Source organism: Schistocerca serialis, chromosome 1, assembly GCF_023864345.2.
Source record: "Schistocerca serialis cubense isolate TAMUIC-IGC-003099 chromosome 1, iqSchSeri2.2, whole genome shotgun sequence".
In the NCBI taxonomy this organism is placed as follows: Eukaryota; Metazoa; Arthropoda; class Insecta; order Orthoptera; family Acrididae; genus Schistocerca; species Schistocerca serialis.
In genome coordinates this window covers 899,705,091-899,718,825 of record NC_064638.1, presented here as the reverse complement: position 1 = coordinate 899,718,825, position 13,735 = coordinate 899,705,091, and the positions used below count along the sequence as shown (strand labels likewise).

The 13,735-nt window shown below is 39.8% G+C and overlaps 1 protein-coding gene across 1 annotated transcript in view; it reads left to right on the top strand.

The window, feature by feature from the left end:
* LOC126444898 (uncharacterized) overlaps positions 1-13,735 on the top strand; it is a 697,169-nt gene that overhangs the window by 360,728 nt on the left and 322,706 nt on the right. The gene's annotated exons all lie outside the window — the stretch shown is intronic.

Below are 13,735 nucleotides of genomic sequence, written 5' to 3'. Positions count from 1 at the left end.
TTAATTTCAGTGCCCATCTTGGCAATTGGCTTGATGGATTGTTTAATCCTAGTAACCATCTGAGAGAAGTATGGTCTGTAATGGTTTTGAATTTCTGACCATACAAAAAACAATGGAAGTATGAAATTCTGGGTATGACAGCTAGCATTTCCTTGTCTGTTGTGGAATGATTTGTTTCTGCTTTATTTAATTGCCTGGAGGCATACCCCACTGGATGTTCATTCCCATCTATATTATGACTTAATATACAACCTAATGTGATATTAGATGCGTCATGTGCCAATGTAAATTCACATTCAAAAAAATACTAACACAGTGTCTGACATTAAAATTTTCTTAAGTTTCTCGAAAGCATCTTGACACTGTGGTGACCATAGGAAACTAACTCCTTTCTTACGCAACCTGGTTAATAGTTGTGCAATTTCAGCAAAACCTGTTACAAATTTACAGAATTAATTACATAAACCAAGACAAGATGGCAATTGCTTAGTAGTCTTTAGTACTGGAAAATCACATACAGCTGATGTAAGTCTAGTATTGTTTTGACTCCATCTCTCGTAATAATACGACCAAGATACATTACTTGTGCTTGCGCAAAATGACATTTCTCTGCACTTAAAGTAAGACATGCTGCTCATAACCTAATAAACACTTCATTTAAACTTTTAATGTGTTCTTCCACTGTTTTTGAATGTACTTTACATCATCCACATAAACCAAACAAATTTTGGATTTTAAACCATGAAGGACACCATCCAGTAACCTTTGAAACATAGCAGGAGCATTCTTCAAACCAAACAGCTTTCACTGATATTAGTAATGTCTATAATTGGCTGTGAATGCAGTCTTATGTCTATCACCCAGAAACACTTCTGCGTAGTGGCAGCCACTTTGAAGGTCTATCATTCAAAAATACTCACCATTTTCCTAGTTTGTCTAACATATCCGTAATGTTAGGAATTGGATATGCATCCATTGTAGTTCATGCATTTGAAAAATGATAGTCACAACAAAATCTATGTTTTTTTGTACCATCAAATGACTTTTTGGGGACCATGACTATATTGCTGGACGAACACTACCACAAAGTTCTATGCTACCTTCATGCAGCTGTTGGTCAATGAACTTGTCTATAGTGGTCGTAGATGCTTTGCAGTTGTATATGGCTTCTTATACACTAGTGAATTATCTCCTGTTGATACATGATGCTGTGTGATCAGTGTTGCTGGTAGTGGACCATTCAAATGAAATAAATCTATATACTGCAACAATAAAGCTTCCATGCCTTCCTGTTCTCCATCCTTCAAGTTACTAACCTTGTTCCATAGTACATCTGCATTAATGGAATGTGATGCTCACCATGTGATCCATCGATATCCTCTTTATTGAGTACGTCTAAGCTCAAAACAAATAAACCCTTTGGGAGATCCACTACATCTGCCCCAAAATTATCCTTGCTAACCCGACTCATCAGTTCCCCATTAACATCTGATACGTGCATAAGACTCTTCCTTATATAACAATGCATTTCATCCAATGTCTCATTGTTGTGCAGTGGCTCAACCACATATAATCTTGAATGAGATTTTCACTCTGCATTGGAGTGTGCGCTGATATGAAACTTCCTGGCAGATTAAAACTGTGTGCCGGACCGAGACTCGAACTCAGGACCTTTGCCTTTTGTGGGCAAGTGCTCTACCAACTGAGTTACCCAAGCACGATTCCCCCCCCTGTCCTCACAGCTTTACTTCTGCCAGTATCTTGTCTCCTACCTTCCAAACTTTACAGAAGCTCTCCTGCGAACCTTGCAGAACTAGCACTCCTGAAAGGAAGGATACTGCGAAGACATGGCTTAACCACAGCCTGGGGGATGTTTCCAGAATGAGAATTCCACTCTGCAGTGGAGTGTGCGCTGATATGAAACTCCTGAAAGAAAGGATATTGCAGAGACGTGGCTTAGCCACAGTCTGGGGGATGTTCCCAGAATGAGATTTTCACTCTGCAGTGGAGTGTGTGCTGATATGAAACTTCCTGGCAGATTAAAACTGTGTGCTGGACCAAGACTACAACTTGGGACCATTGCCTTTTGTGTGCAAGTGCTCTACCAACTGAGCTACCCAAGCATGACTCACACCCCGTCCTCACAGCTTTACTTCTGCCAGTATCTCATCTCCTACCTTCCAAACTTTACAGAAGATCGCAGGAGAGCTTCTGTAGAGTTTGGAAGGTAGGAGACGAGATACTGGCAAAAGTAAAGCTGTGAGGACAGGGCATGAGTCGTGCTTGGGTAGCTCAGTTGGTAGAGCACTTGCCCATGAAAGGCAAAGGTCCTGAGTGCATGTCTCAGTCTGGCACACAGTTTTAATTTGTCAGGAAGTTTCACATATAATCTTTCCTGTGGAACATTGGCATCTACCGATACCCAACCTAGCTTCCCTGTACCAGCAGGTACTTTGTCATGCATAACTACCCTTAAGGCATGTGTACACAGTTCATTTGGTAGCACCTTAGGTAATGGTACACCTTGCAACATTGCAACATCTACAGCTGTCACACCCATTGGAAACAAGTTTTCCCCAAGTTCGACAGTGTGCTCTGGAAGATTAATTTTAGCATGATGCTTATCCAGGAAGTCAAATCCAAGAATCACCAAATAACCTTGTTCCACAGACAGCAATAATTCCATTTGTTCACAGAATTCCAAATTTGCGATATGAAAAATGAGACATGTTGTCCCAATTGACACCACATCATTGTTTCCTACTCCACATAAATTATACCTAAGAGTCACCAGTCTTCTCCTACCCATGAGGTCTAGATTAATCACAGAAATATTTGCACATGTATCAACCACAAACTTATACAGTACTTATTATTATTTATAATCTCTATGAAACAACAATCCATCTCTGCCTTAAATTCTGCAGTATTTCGATTTAATGGAGATTCTTTCTGACAGATGAAACATTCCTTGTGCGGCATATTGTCTCCTGCAATTTGCTTCCACCATTCTGCTTTCTAATCCTATTATAATTCGCTTTCTGACCAAACTGCCCACACATTTAACATTATACCTGGTTGGATCGGACTCTGATATGCCCCTTGTTTTTACAACAATAGCAAGTTTTCTCTATAACAAATACCATTTCTCTGTGCATCTTCGCACTGCACTATCTATTTCCTGCAAATGCATGGCAGTACGCAATGCTGCAGCTCAATCATCCAGATCTCCCATCCTAACTTGTAGCAAAACTTCCACAGGAATACCGCCCCAAAAAACATCTAAAGCCAGTTCCATATTCCCACAGGATAACATGATCAGCATCTGGATTTCCCATTGATTCATATGTCTGAGCATTCACCTTACTTATTCGGTCCAAAAAATTTTCTACTGTTTCATTTTCTTTCTGGGTTAACCCATTCAATTGTTTTCTAAAAAACATAGCACTACTCTGCTTACAATATCTCTGCCACAAACCCTCAGCTAATTGCTTAAATGAAGTTGCTTTACAAAGTGTTCCATGATACATGATGTATATCTTCATTTCACTCACAAGGCATAAATTAGCCATCCATAACATAAGTTCATGTGACCAATTACACATTCTGGCTGTAGCCAAGACATCACTAATAAATACCATGGCATCATCTGTTGTCTTCCCAGAGAAAGTTGAATCATGTGAGATACTGAAGAATCTATTGCAAAGTGACACTGCCTTACTGAAGATTTTGTTTCAGCTGAACCTGGCTGTAAATTTTGTGCAGCTCGCAAAGCCTCTAATTGTGCCATTAATTCGTCATGATGCACTCTCTGTTGTGCATTGTTTTATAGTAAATATGATACTTGAACTGTTAATTTGGCTATTGCCTCACTGGTAGAAACTGACTTTGTGCTATTAACTACTATCTGCTAAACCACAAAAGTAACAGATACATTTGACACTACACAAAGATCAGACAACAAACTTAATACTATAATATGTAAATGACAAAGAATTATGGTCCACCTGACCCTTTAACCACCCTAAATCAAACTCCTTGCACACCTTACACTAACACTTACACGTGACCCAGCCACTGACACAACAACTCATATGACTTAAAACAGCTTGACACATGCTAATGAACACAACTTACAAATAATATTACACAGGATTACTATTTCCTCCACCCCATATCCACATATTACTAACACAATGATGACAACATTTGCCTTCTAGAAACTCAACCTGTGACTGCCACCAGAACAGTAAAAATGTTTTTATGATGCTCACCACATTATAGCTGCTGTTGCAAAGTCTGGATTCTCACTACAGTGATCTGCTGCAAGTGTTGAGGTGGAGCACCTCCAATGCCCAGCCTCCAGATGAAAATAGAGCAGTTGACATTTCTGATGCCAATTTACATAAGGGCCGAGTGGATGACTCCTGTGCCCAATGTCAGGAATTGTCTGGAAGCCTTCATGGTGCAAAGGGAACATGACTACTCAGTAAATTGTTTATTGTGACAGCTTTACAAAGGGGGGTGCAATGTTGGCCATAGTTGCATCCTGCCCTGGTCATGGACAGACTCTCTGTATAAGAAGCTGTGCCAGTCCTTGCACCTGCACCCTAGCTAGACATTGTTCCTCATTTGTTGATACAGATGCTTAACCCAGTCTGATATAGCATGGATAGCTGCCACTGGCTGAGGGAGTGTACTCAATCCCACTCCATGCCTCTTCTTCCCTTGACCATCCCATCCACATTTTGTTGTAGGCAGCAGGCATTGAACCCAGTACTGCTGGCCTGGTAGGCCCCACACCCAGAGGTGTTTAGGAGTACCGGATGGTGGTCAACCAGGAGCCTTGGTTATCATGTTCTGTCCCACACTCAGGGAGTTTTCACCTCTGCAGCACTCCACAGCTGGCTGGTACAGTACTAGTTGATCAAAGAAAGAGTTACTAAAACAAGTTGGTCATGTAACGGAATGTTGTTGACACAGGCTCCATCATTCCCATTGACCTCAACTGTTCTGGCCTATTTAAAGAGCTCTCTGCGGTTCTGTGACATGCAGTTTACTAATGATGACCGCATGTGGCTTCATTATTCTGCTACCCTGGTTTTACTTCTCTAGTTAAATTGGTCTATGAGTGTTTCCCCTAGCCATGTCTATTGCTTCTTGCAGTATCCCACCATGTGAATGACAGTGCGTGTTATTTTGCTTGGTTGCTGTCCATTTCTTTTTTCCCATTGCATATGCTCTGTGTCGCTCAGCTAATGAAGAGTTGCAGGCTGTGTTGCCTGTCTGTCTTGCATCACTATGCTTCCTGTCTGCCACAAATCATGGCATAACCAGCCTATCTTATGTCAAAGTGGTTGAACTCTGTTCAAAATTTTATAAATTGTAACCCATATTACTCTCTGCCATAATGTTGGTACCACCCACAGGAAACCGCCATTGCAAATGTAATGTCACAATTAGAAACATTATGTTGAACATATTGTGTCAGTAAACACTCCAAGTGAACTGAAATGGTAAATGATTTTGAAAGAATATTGAACAAACTCCCCCATTCAATTGCCCGTGTAGCACCCATAGACATTTTAGGCAAGCAAATTGAAGGTGAGCTTTTGTTAAAGTGTATCAACTGGCCTGAAGGAACTGTCACCCCATTTACATGGGGTCCCAAAACTAGATTTCATAAACTGATATCCCAGTACCGCTTCTGGGAGGTCATGTAAACACTTCAAAATTGATTCTGGAAATTTGCTTCTAGCTTCTGGTTTTCCAAATCTGCTATAGATTTTTGCTCCCATGTGCACACGGTACCATTTTTTAAATGTACTTTGATTGTCATGTTCTGTCTTATTCTCAAAATATTTGGTTAATGTGGATGGAGAGACTTATTATGCAGTGAAGGAGAAGCAGAAATACTAGACCAAGCATGAAGTCCTTTACCTCTAACAGTTAAGTGAAGAGAAACAGTCTTTGTTCTGACTAATTGAAACCTGGAACAGTTGTTTCCCAGACATGATATTTAACTAGACTACCAATTATTTTAGTTTTGTTTTTTTGGTTTCCACATCTTTATGAAGGGCCACATGCAATGAAACATATACCTCAGCTGAAAGCAGCTGATCTCACTGACCTGATTCAAATATTTAAAAAATGGAATATTTAACATGCACACTTTGTAGCCAGTGAGTGATAAATTCTCCACTATAATATGTTAAAAGTTGTTTTTTCCAGGAACTTGAAATATTTTTCCTTTAGTTTTCCATTTAAGTCTGTTAACAATCTTGTTCCATATGGTTCTTTGTGGAAAGCTTTCATTCAGTTTTGGAGGTACCATATTTAAAAATTTATCAGAGATAGTATTAAATGAAGTACAGCTTTCCAAAGACCATTTAATCTCTCTAAACTTAAGCCACTGGGACCAATAACTTTCATGTGTTTCACATTAGATTAATGCATACCATGATTACTCCCCATTTTGAACTTGTTGTTCCATTGTATTCACTCTTTGTGTCTCCCAATGTGACATTCTGCGTTCTTTTAATTTCACAGGATGAATATCAGTTACCAATAATATTTCTGGCACAATAATAATTGAACTTCTCCAAGGGAATACTGTGAATTGCATAATCAAATGCTTTTGACAAACTACAAAAAATTCCACTTAGAAACATTTCTTCATTAAAATTTTGTATGATCTAATTCATCAATTGAAAGACAGCATGTTGCATGGGGAGCCTCTTTTGAAATCCTAATTAAGACTGACTAATTACCTTACTTTGAGAGAGCTGTGTAGTGCTTCTTGCATATATATTCTTTTCTAGGATCTTTGGATAGTAGGAAGTAGTGAGACTGGTTGCTAATAATTAACATCTGTTCTACTGAATTTTTTGTTGTTATGACACAGAACAGTGAGGTGTAGAAATTAGAAAAAAATGTTAAAACTCACTCACATTTCCACGGTCAAACTCAGCTGTGCTAGATACAGATGCAGAAGCAGGATGCAATTCAGTATGCCACAGGTATGTCAGGTTGTTGACACATTACAACACTATCTACTGGGTGAGAATATGCATTCAGCAGAAGGAAGACTATGACAGAAAACAAAAGGAAATGAGACAAGCATATTGATAACTCATAAGACATGTTGCAAGAAACTCTATCTCTTTTGCAGGAGCACTTAATGACAAACTGACACAGCAGTTAACAGCTTGTTAAGTGAATGTAACAGAATAAGGACTATATATGGTCATTACGAACCAAGCCTTGCACCATAGCCTTGTGGTAGCTCCCTTTAAATGTCCCAGTTCCCACCACGAGTTGATTGTTGGGATTGGTGGCATTCAAAGTAATGGCATTCAATTCCATGATTATGATACAGTAGTGAATCTATGTTATAGGTGCTCCAGCTCAGTATGTGAACTAGCTGAACATGTATACGTAAGATGGTGGCGTACACCTGGTGAACTTCATGCTGCTTGCCACCTACTGTCTCCTGATACAGGAACTGTCTGTCTTCCAACAACACCACATTGCAGGGTATTGCCAGTATGGGACTTCATTATGGATGCCAGCAACAGGTTCTCTTGGGGTCCATGTTCCTGTTCAACACACAGGCACCTATGGGTGCTGAAACCAACCAGATGGTGGGGATGAGATCAACGGACTACATGACGACCAGTGCTAGGTACATAGCAGATTGGTCATATAGGGTCATCATAGTATTCAAAGTGGTACCAAGGACAGTCCAGCAGCCATCCTGAGAAGACCTCACACCGGGCGTTGGCCATGCCTTCTCACTGGCAGCAGCCATGGCACTGGGGTCACTAAACCTCCCATGTGTTTGCAACCACTGAGCTAACTCAATGGGCATCAGCCAGAACCTAATATGCAGCTGGATAAGTAACAGTCAAGGTTGGTGCAAAAGAATGATGACTTGTAAACAATGAGGGTAAAAGACTTAACCCTAACAATGTTTTAGTAGTATTGTTAATGCTACAAAGGCTCCCAACAGCTATTTTGACAACATGTAGAAATGTCTCTAATTGGCCCCCTGTTTTGTAAATGGCTGTGACAGTAACATATTGCAGTCTGCTGTATGTGGATAACAGGTTACAAGTAATTTATTTTCTAACATTTTGGACGACTTGAAGTGGTGAAGTATGTGTGCAAACTTCAACTTCTTTAACACTGTGACTTACTTTAGATGGTAAGCCAACTTTCCTAGCTGGTTAGCCTGCTGTAGAAAACTCCTTTTCTCTTCTTCTCTGCAGTATATTGTTGGGAACAGGAATTCCTCAAGACTCTTTCTACTTATAAAAATAAGCAGACACACACAGTTTCTTTTGCTTCACTTAACAATGTATATTTAAACATCAGAGTTATACAAATCTCACTCTCCACATGAATAAATACTGTTAAGTAAGTCTCCTTGAATGTCCAAATGTTAGAAACACAGTTACATTTTCAACAGAGTTGGCCTGCTAACCATGACTCTATTATATAGAAATCATACACCTGTCTTGCCTCTATGCCTCTAGCAAGTTCAAGTTAAAAGTTACTAAAAATCGTTTTTCCACTCAACTGTTTTTTTGTCATTAACAAAAGTCACAGTTATAAAACAGCACATAATAACACAGAAGTTCCTTGGTTCTTCCGTGTGATTTCATTACAACTTCCAAGTACTTGTCGGTGCTGTTTGACTGCCACGTCTACCTTCTGCTCACGATAAACTTCGGACCTGCACACACAGACAGGTGACACGCAGTAGATAGGGTTCCTTCCTCCCACTCACATTTAAAATATCTAGTGTTCAAGATGATTGAAGGCTGAGTGGTTCTAGAATTTATGCCAAAATTCCCAAAGCACTACAGTTTGAGTTATCATCAACTCCTTGAAAGCTTTTGGTTTTTAGGCAGTTAATTACACTGTTAATTGATTTCTCAGAGCATGGGTAACTGTGATATGCCTGTATGTATTGGGAATTACTTCTAGCAATCAATCTATTACTTTCTCTTTTGAATTGTCTGTGCCAATTTTTTGAGCCACTTTCAGGAAATGATTACTAAATACGTTTGGTATGTAACTGATATATTCTATTATTTGGCTGTTTTCTTTAATAACATAGTCTTTACATTCTTTAACTGATTTCTCATTTTTTCTTTCAACTATAGCTCATATACATTTAAAATTATTGTCAGAATTATTAATTTCGATGTTACAAAGAGAATAATTTTTTTAAATCGCCTTCCTTAACACAGCACATTGTACAGGGTGGGTTTTTCCACTGTGTACAAACTCCAGGGATTAATTAATGTGAAGATATGGAGCAATAAAGGTCTAATGAACTTATGTCTGGAAATGCATGGTTTCCATGTTAGAGACCATTTACTCAGTCATGCATTTTTACAGACACTGCAGTCTAATACATACTGTACCATGCAACCACAATTACGGTATGTGTTGAAAATGGTTTCCACGCGCCTCAGTGCATGTGTGTATGCACCTTAGCATGTTCTGTCTCACACATTCATGTCAGCCATGCTGCATCTGAAAAGTGTGAAAGGCAGCATGAATATGCTGCTTCAGGGTTTTCATATCTGGAGTGGGCTCTGCATAGACAATACTTTTGAGATGGCCTCATAACCAGATATCACACCGGTTGAGATCTGGTGAACAAGCATGCCATGCAACTGGATCCCTTCATCTGACCCATTAAAATTACTGTCAGAATTATTAATTTTGATGTTACAAAAACATATAGATCTGGGTGGAGATTTTAATTTGCCAGATATAGACTGGGAGAATCAAATGTTCATAACGGGTGGCAGGGACAAAGAATCCAGTGAAATTTTTTTAAGTGCTTTATCTGAAAACTATCTTGAGCAGTTAAACAGAGTACCGACTCGTGGTGATAACATATTAGACCTCCTGGTGACAAACAGACCCAAACTATTTGAAACAGTTAACGCAGAACAGGGAATCGTGATCATAAAGCGGTTACTGCATCGATGATTTCAGCCATAAATAGAGATATTGAGAAAGGTAGGAAGATTTTTCTGTTTAGCAAAAGTGACAAAAAACAGATTTCAGATAACTTGATGGCTCAACACAAAAGTTATGTCTGAAGTACAGATAGTGTTGAGGATCAGTGGACAAAGTTCAAAATCATCGTACATTATGCGTTAGATGAGTATGTGCGAAGTAAGATCGTAAGAGACGGGAAAGAGCCACTGTGGTACAACAACAGAGTTAGAAAACTGCTGTGGAAGCAAAGGGAACTTCACAGCAAACATAAACATAGCCAAAGCCTTGCAGACAAACAAAAATTACACGAAGCAAAATGTAGTGTGAGGACGGCTATGTGAGAGGCGTTCCATGAATTCGAAAGTAAAGTTTTATGTACTGACTTGGCAGAAAATCCTAAAAAAAATTGGTCTTATGTCAAAGCGGCAGGTGGATGAAAACAAAATGTCCAGACATCTGTGACCAAAATGGTACTGAAACAGAGGATGACAGACTAAAGGCCGAAATACTAAATGTCTTTTTCCAAAGCTGTTTCACAGAGGAAGACTGCACTGTAGTTCTTTCTCTAGATTGTTGCACAGATGACAAAATGGTAGATATTGAAATAGACAACAGAGGGATAGAGAAACAATTAAAATCGCTCAAAAGAGGAAAGGCCGCTGGACCTGATAGGATACCAGTTCGATTTTACACAGAGTACGCGAAGGAACTTGCCCCCCTTCTTGCAGCGGTGTACCGTAGGTCTCTAGAAGAGCGTAGCGTTCCAAAGTATTGGAAAAGGGCACAGGTCATCCCCATTTTCAAGAAGGGACATTGAACAGATGTGCAGAACTATAGACCTGTATCTCTAACGTCGATCAGTTGTAGAATTTTGGAACATGTATTATGTTTGAGTATAATGACTTTCCTGGAGACTAGAAGTCTACTCTGTAGGAATCTGCATGGGTTTTGAAAAAGACGGTCGTGTGAAACCCAGCTTGCGCTATTCGTCCACGAGACTCAGAGGGCCATGAATGCAGGTTCACAGGTGGATGCCATGTTTCTTGACTTCCGCAAGGCGTTCGATACAGTTCCCCACAGTCGTTTAATGAACAAAGTAAGAGCATATGGACTATCAGACCAATTGTGTGATTGGATTGAAGAGTTCCTAGATAACAGAATGCAGCATGTCATTCTCAATGGAGAGAAGTCTTCCGAAGTAAGAGTGATTTCAGGTGTGCCGCAGGGGAGTGTCGTAGGACCGATGCTATTCACAATATACATAAATGACCTTGTGGATGACATCAGAAGTTCACTGAGGCTTTTTGTGGATGATGCTGTGGTATATTGAGAGGTTGCAACAATGGAAAATTGTACTGAAATGCAGGAGGATCTGCAGCGAATTGACGTATGGTGCAGGGAATGGCAATTGAATCTCAATGTAGACAAGTGTAATGTGCTGCGAATACATAGAACGATAGATCCCTTATCATTTAGCTACAAAATAGCAGGTCAGCAATTGGAAGCAGTTAATTCCATAAATTATCTGAGAGTATGCATTAGGAGTGATTTAAAATGGAATGATCATATAAAGTTAATCGTTGTTAAAGCAGGTGCCAGACTGATATTCATTGGAAGAATCCTAAGGAAATGCAATCCGAAACAATGGAAGTAGGTTACAGTATGCTTGTTCGCCCACTGCTTGAAGACTGCTCAGCAGTGTGTGGATCCGTACCAGATAGGGTTGATAGAAGAGATAGAGAAGATCCAACGGAGAGCAGCGGGCTTTGTTACAGGATCATTTAGTAATTGCGAAAGCGTTACAGAGATGATAGATAAGCTCCAGTGGAAGACTCTGCAGGAGAGACGCTCAGTAGCTCAATATGGGCTTTTGTTGAAGTTTCGAGAACATGTAGCCTCCGCCACACACCGTCAGGTGGCTTGCGGAGTATGGATGTAGATGTAGATGTAGATGTAGACCAGGGAAGATGGGATTGAGATACACCCATATGTTAATGACAGAGTGGGCTGGAGCACCATCATGTAGCATCCACATAACCCTTAGAATCATCAATGGCACTTATTTCGGCAGGGGAGGCAAAGTCACCCACAAGAAATTCTGATAGTTATTGCCTGTTAGGCATGAAAGGAAGACATCCCTAAATACAGCCACCAATTATCCTCGCTGACATATTCTGGCTGCATTGATTCTGATGATTTGCTGTCACCATACCTGGGGGATTCTGCATACTACCCCATCGATGACTGTTATGAAGACTGAAGATACCATTCTGTACAAAGGTGACCTCATCAGTGAATAGTGTGGATGGAAAAAATCCTGGAATCATGGTTGCCTGGTGAAGAAACCTGTCACAAAACTGCTCCCAATGTGGAAAATCTGTCTCTAGTAGGCCCTGCAAGTGCTGTAAGTGATAACGGTAGTAACAATTGTCATGAAGAATGTCCCACATCGTCATCTGGCTTGCCCTGCACTAGAAGGCCAAGTGTCTGGTACTGACATGGCAGCCACCTTCCCCAGTGTTAATCACATTTTCCTCCATGTCTGGTGTCCAAACATTTCTGGTACATCCTGCATAATTTCCTGCTTCCTGAAATGACCCTGTCTCAGACAAATGGCGAAACACTGTTGCAAACATTGAATGCTGTGGTGGTTGTTGGAGGGGATATGTCTTCTGATGCAACCTTGCTACACAGCACAATTGCCATTTGTCTTTCCATAAGTAAACACCATGTTAGCAAGCTCTCAATCCCAATACAGAAATACAGAAAAATTGGACATAACATTAACAATCAATATGGCAGGAGAAGGCACTAAGACTTGATGTATGAGGAACAGTACCACCCTCAAACAGGCAACTATACGTACTGTAACTGTGGCTGCATGGTACAGTGCATATTAGATTGCAGACTCTGTAAAAAAGTGTGATTGAATAAATGGTCCCTAGCATAGAAACCATGCATTTCTGGATGTAAGTTCATTAGACCTTTTTTATTCTGTCTCCTGTCATCGATCAGTCCCTAGAGTTTGTACATGGTGGGGAAAACTACCCTGTATTTTGAAATATGAAATTAGCACCATTTCTCTGTTTTTTCTTTTTCCGCTAATCATTTCAGTCAATTTAATTTTACAGCACATGGCATTTTGATTTCTTTTGTGTTCCTAGCCTTTTTTGATGTCTTGTTTGTGTCATACTTATTTGTTTTCTTGGGAAAAAACTGTTGAACATTGGCAGAATTCCATCTAGAGTGTCCCAGGTGAGGTCAATATTCATGGAAATGACAGGAATGATCACTCAAAGTTCAGGTCCAGTAAACATGGGCAATATAATGCATACTTTAGCAGCTTCAAACATTTCCACATGTTTCATACTGTGAAACAATTTCGTTTGCAAGCTCTTGGCTTTCTATATTTTTGAAGGTGGTATTCACCTCTTCTATGGGACAACTGTTCATAGCTTTTAAGATATGCATTTTAGAGCTCATGTTTACTAGAATTTTTTTGCTTCTAATGATTGTTCATGTGATATACCTGCATACTGACCATCCTTCTGGGACATCCTTTACAAATATGATAAAAATTGATATCTTTTACAATACAGATATTCTTCCAGTCAGACTCTATAAGATTGGCAGGATTAGTATCATGCTTTCTTTTGTAATTCTTGTAGGTAAATTAATAATATCACTCAAGGTGTGTGTGTTATGATGGACT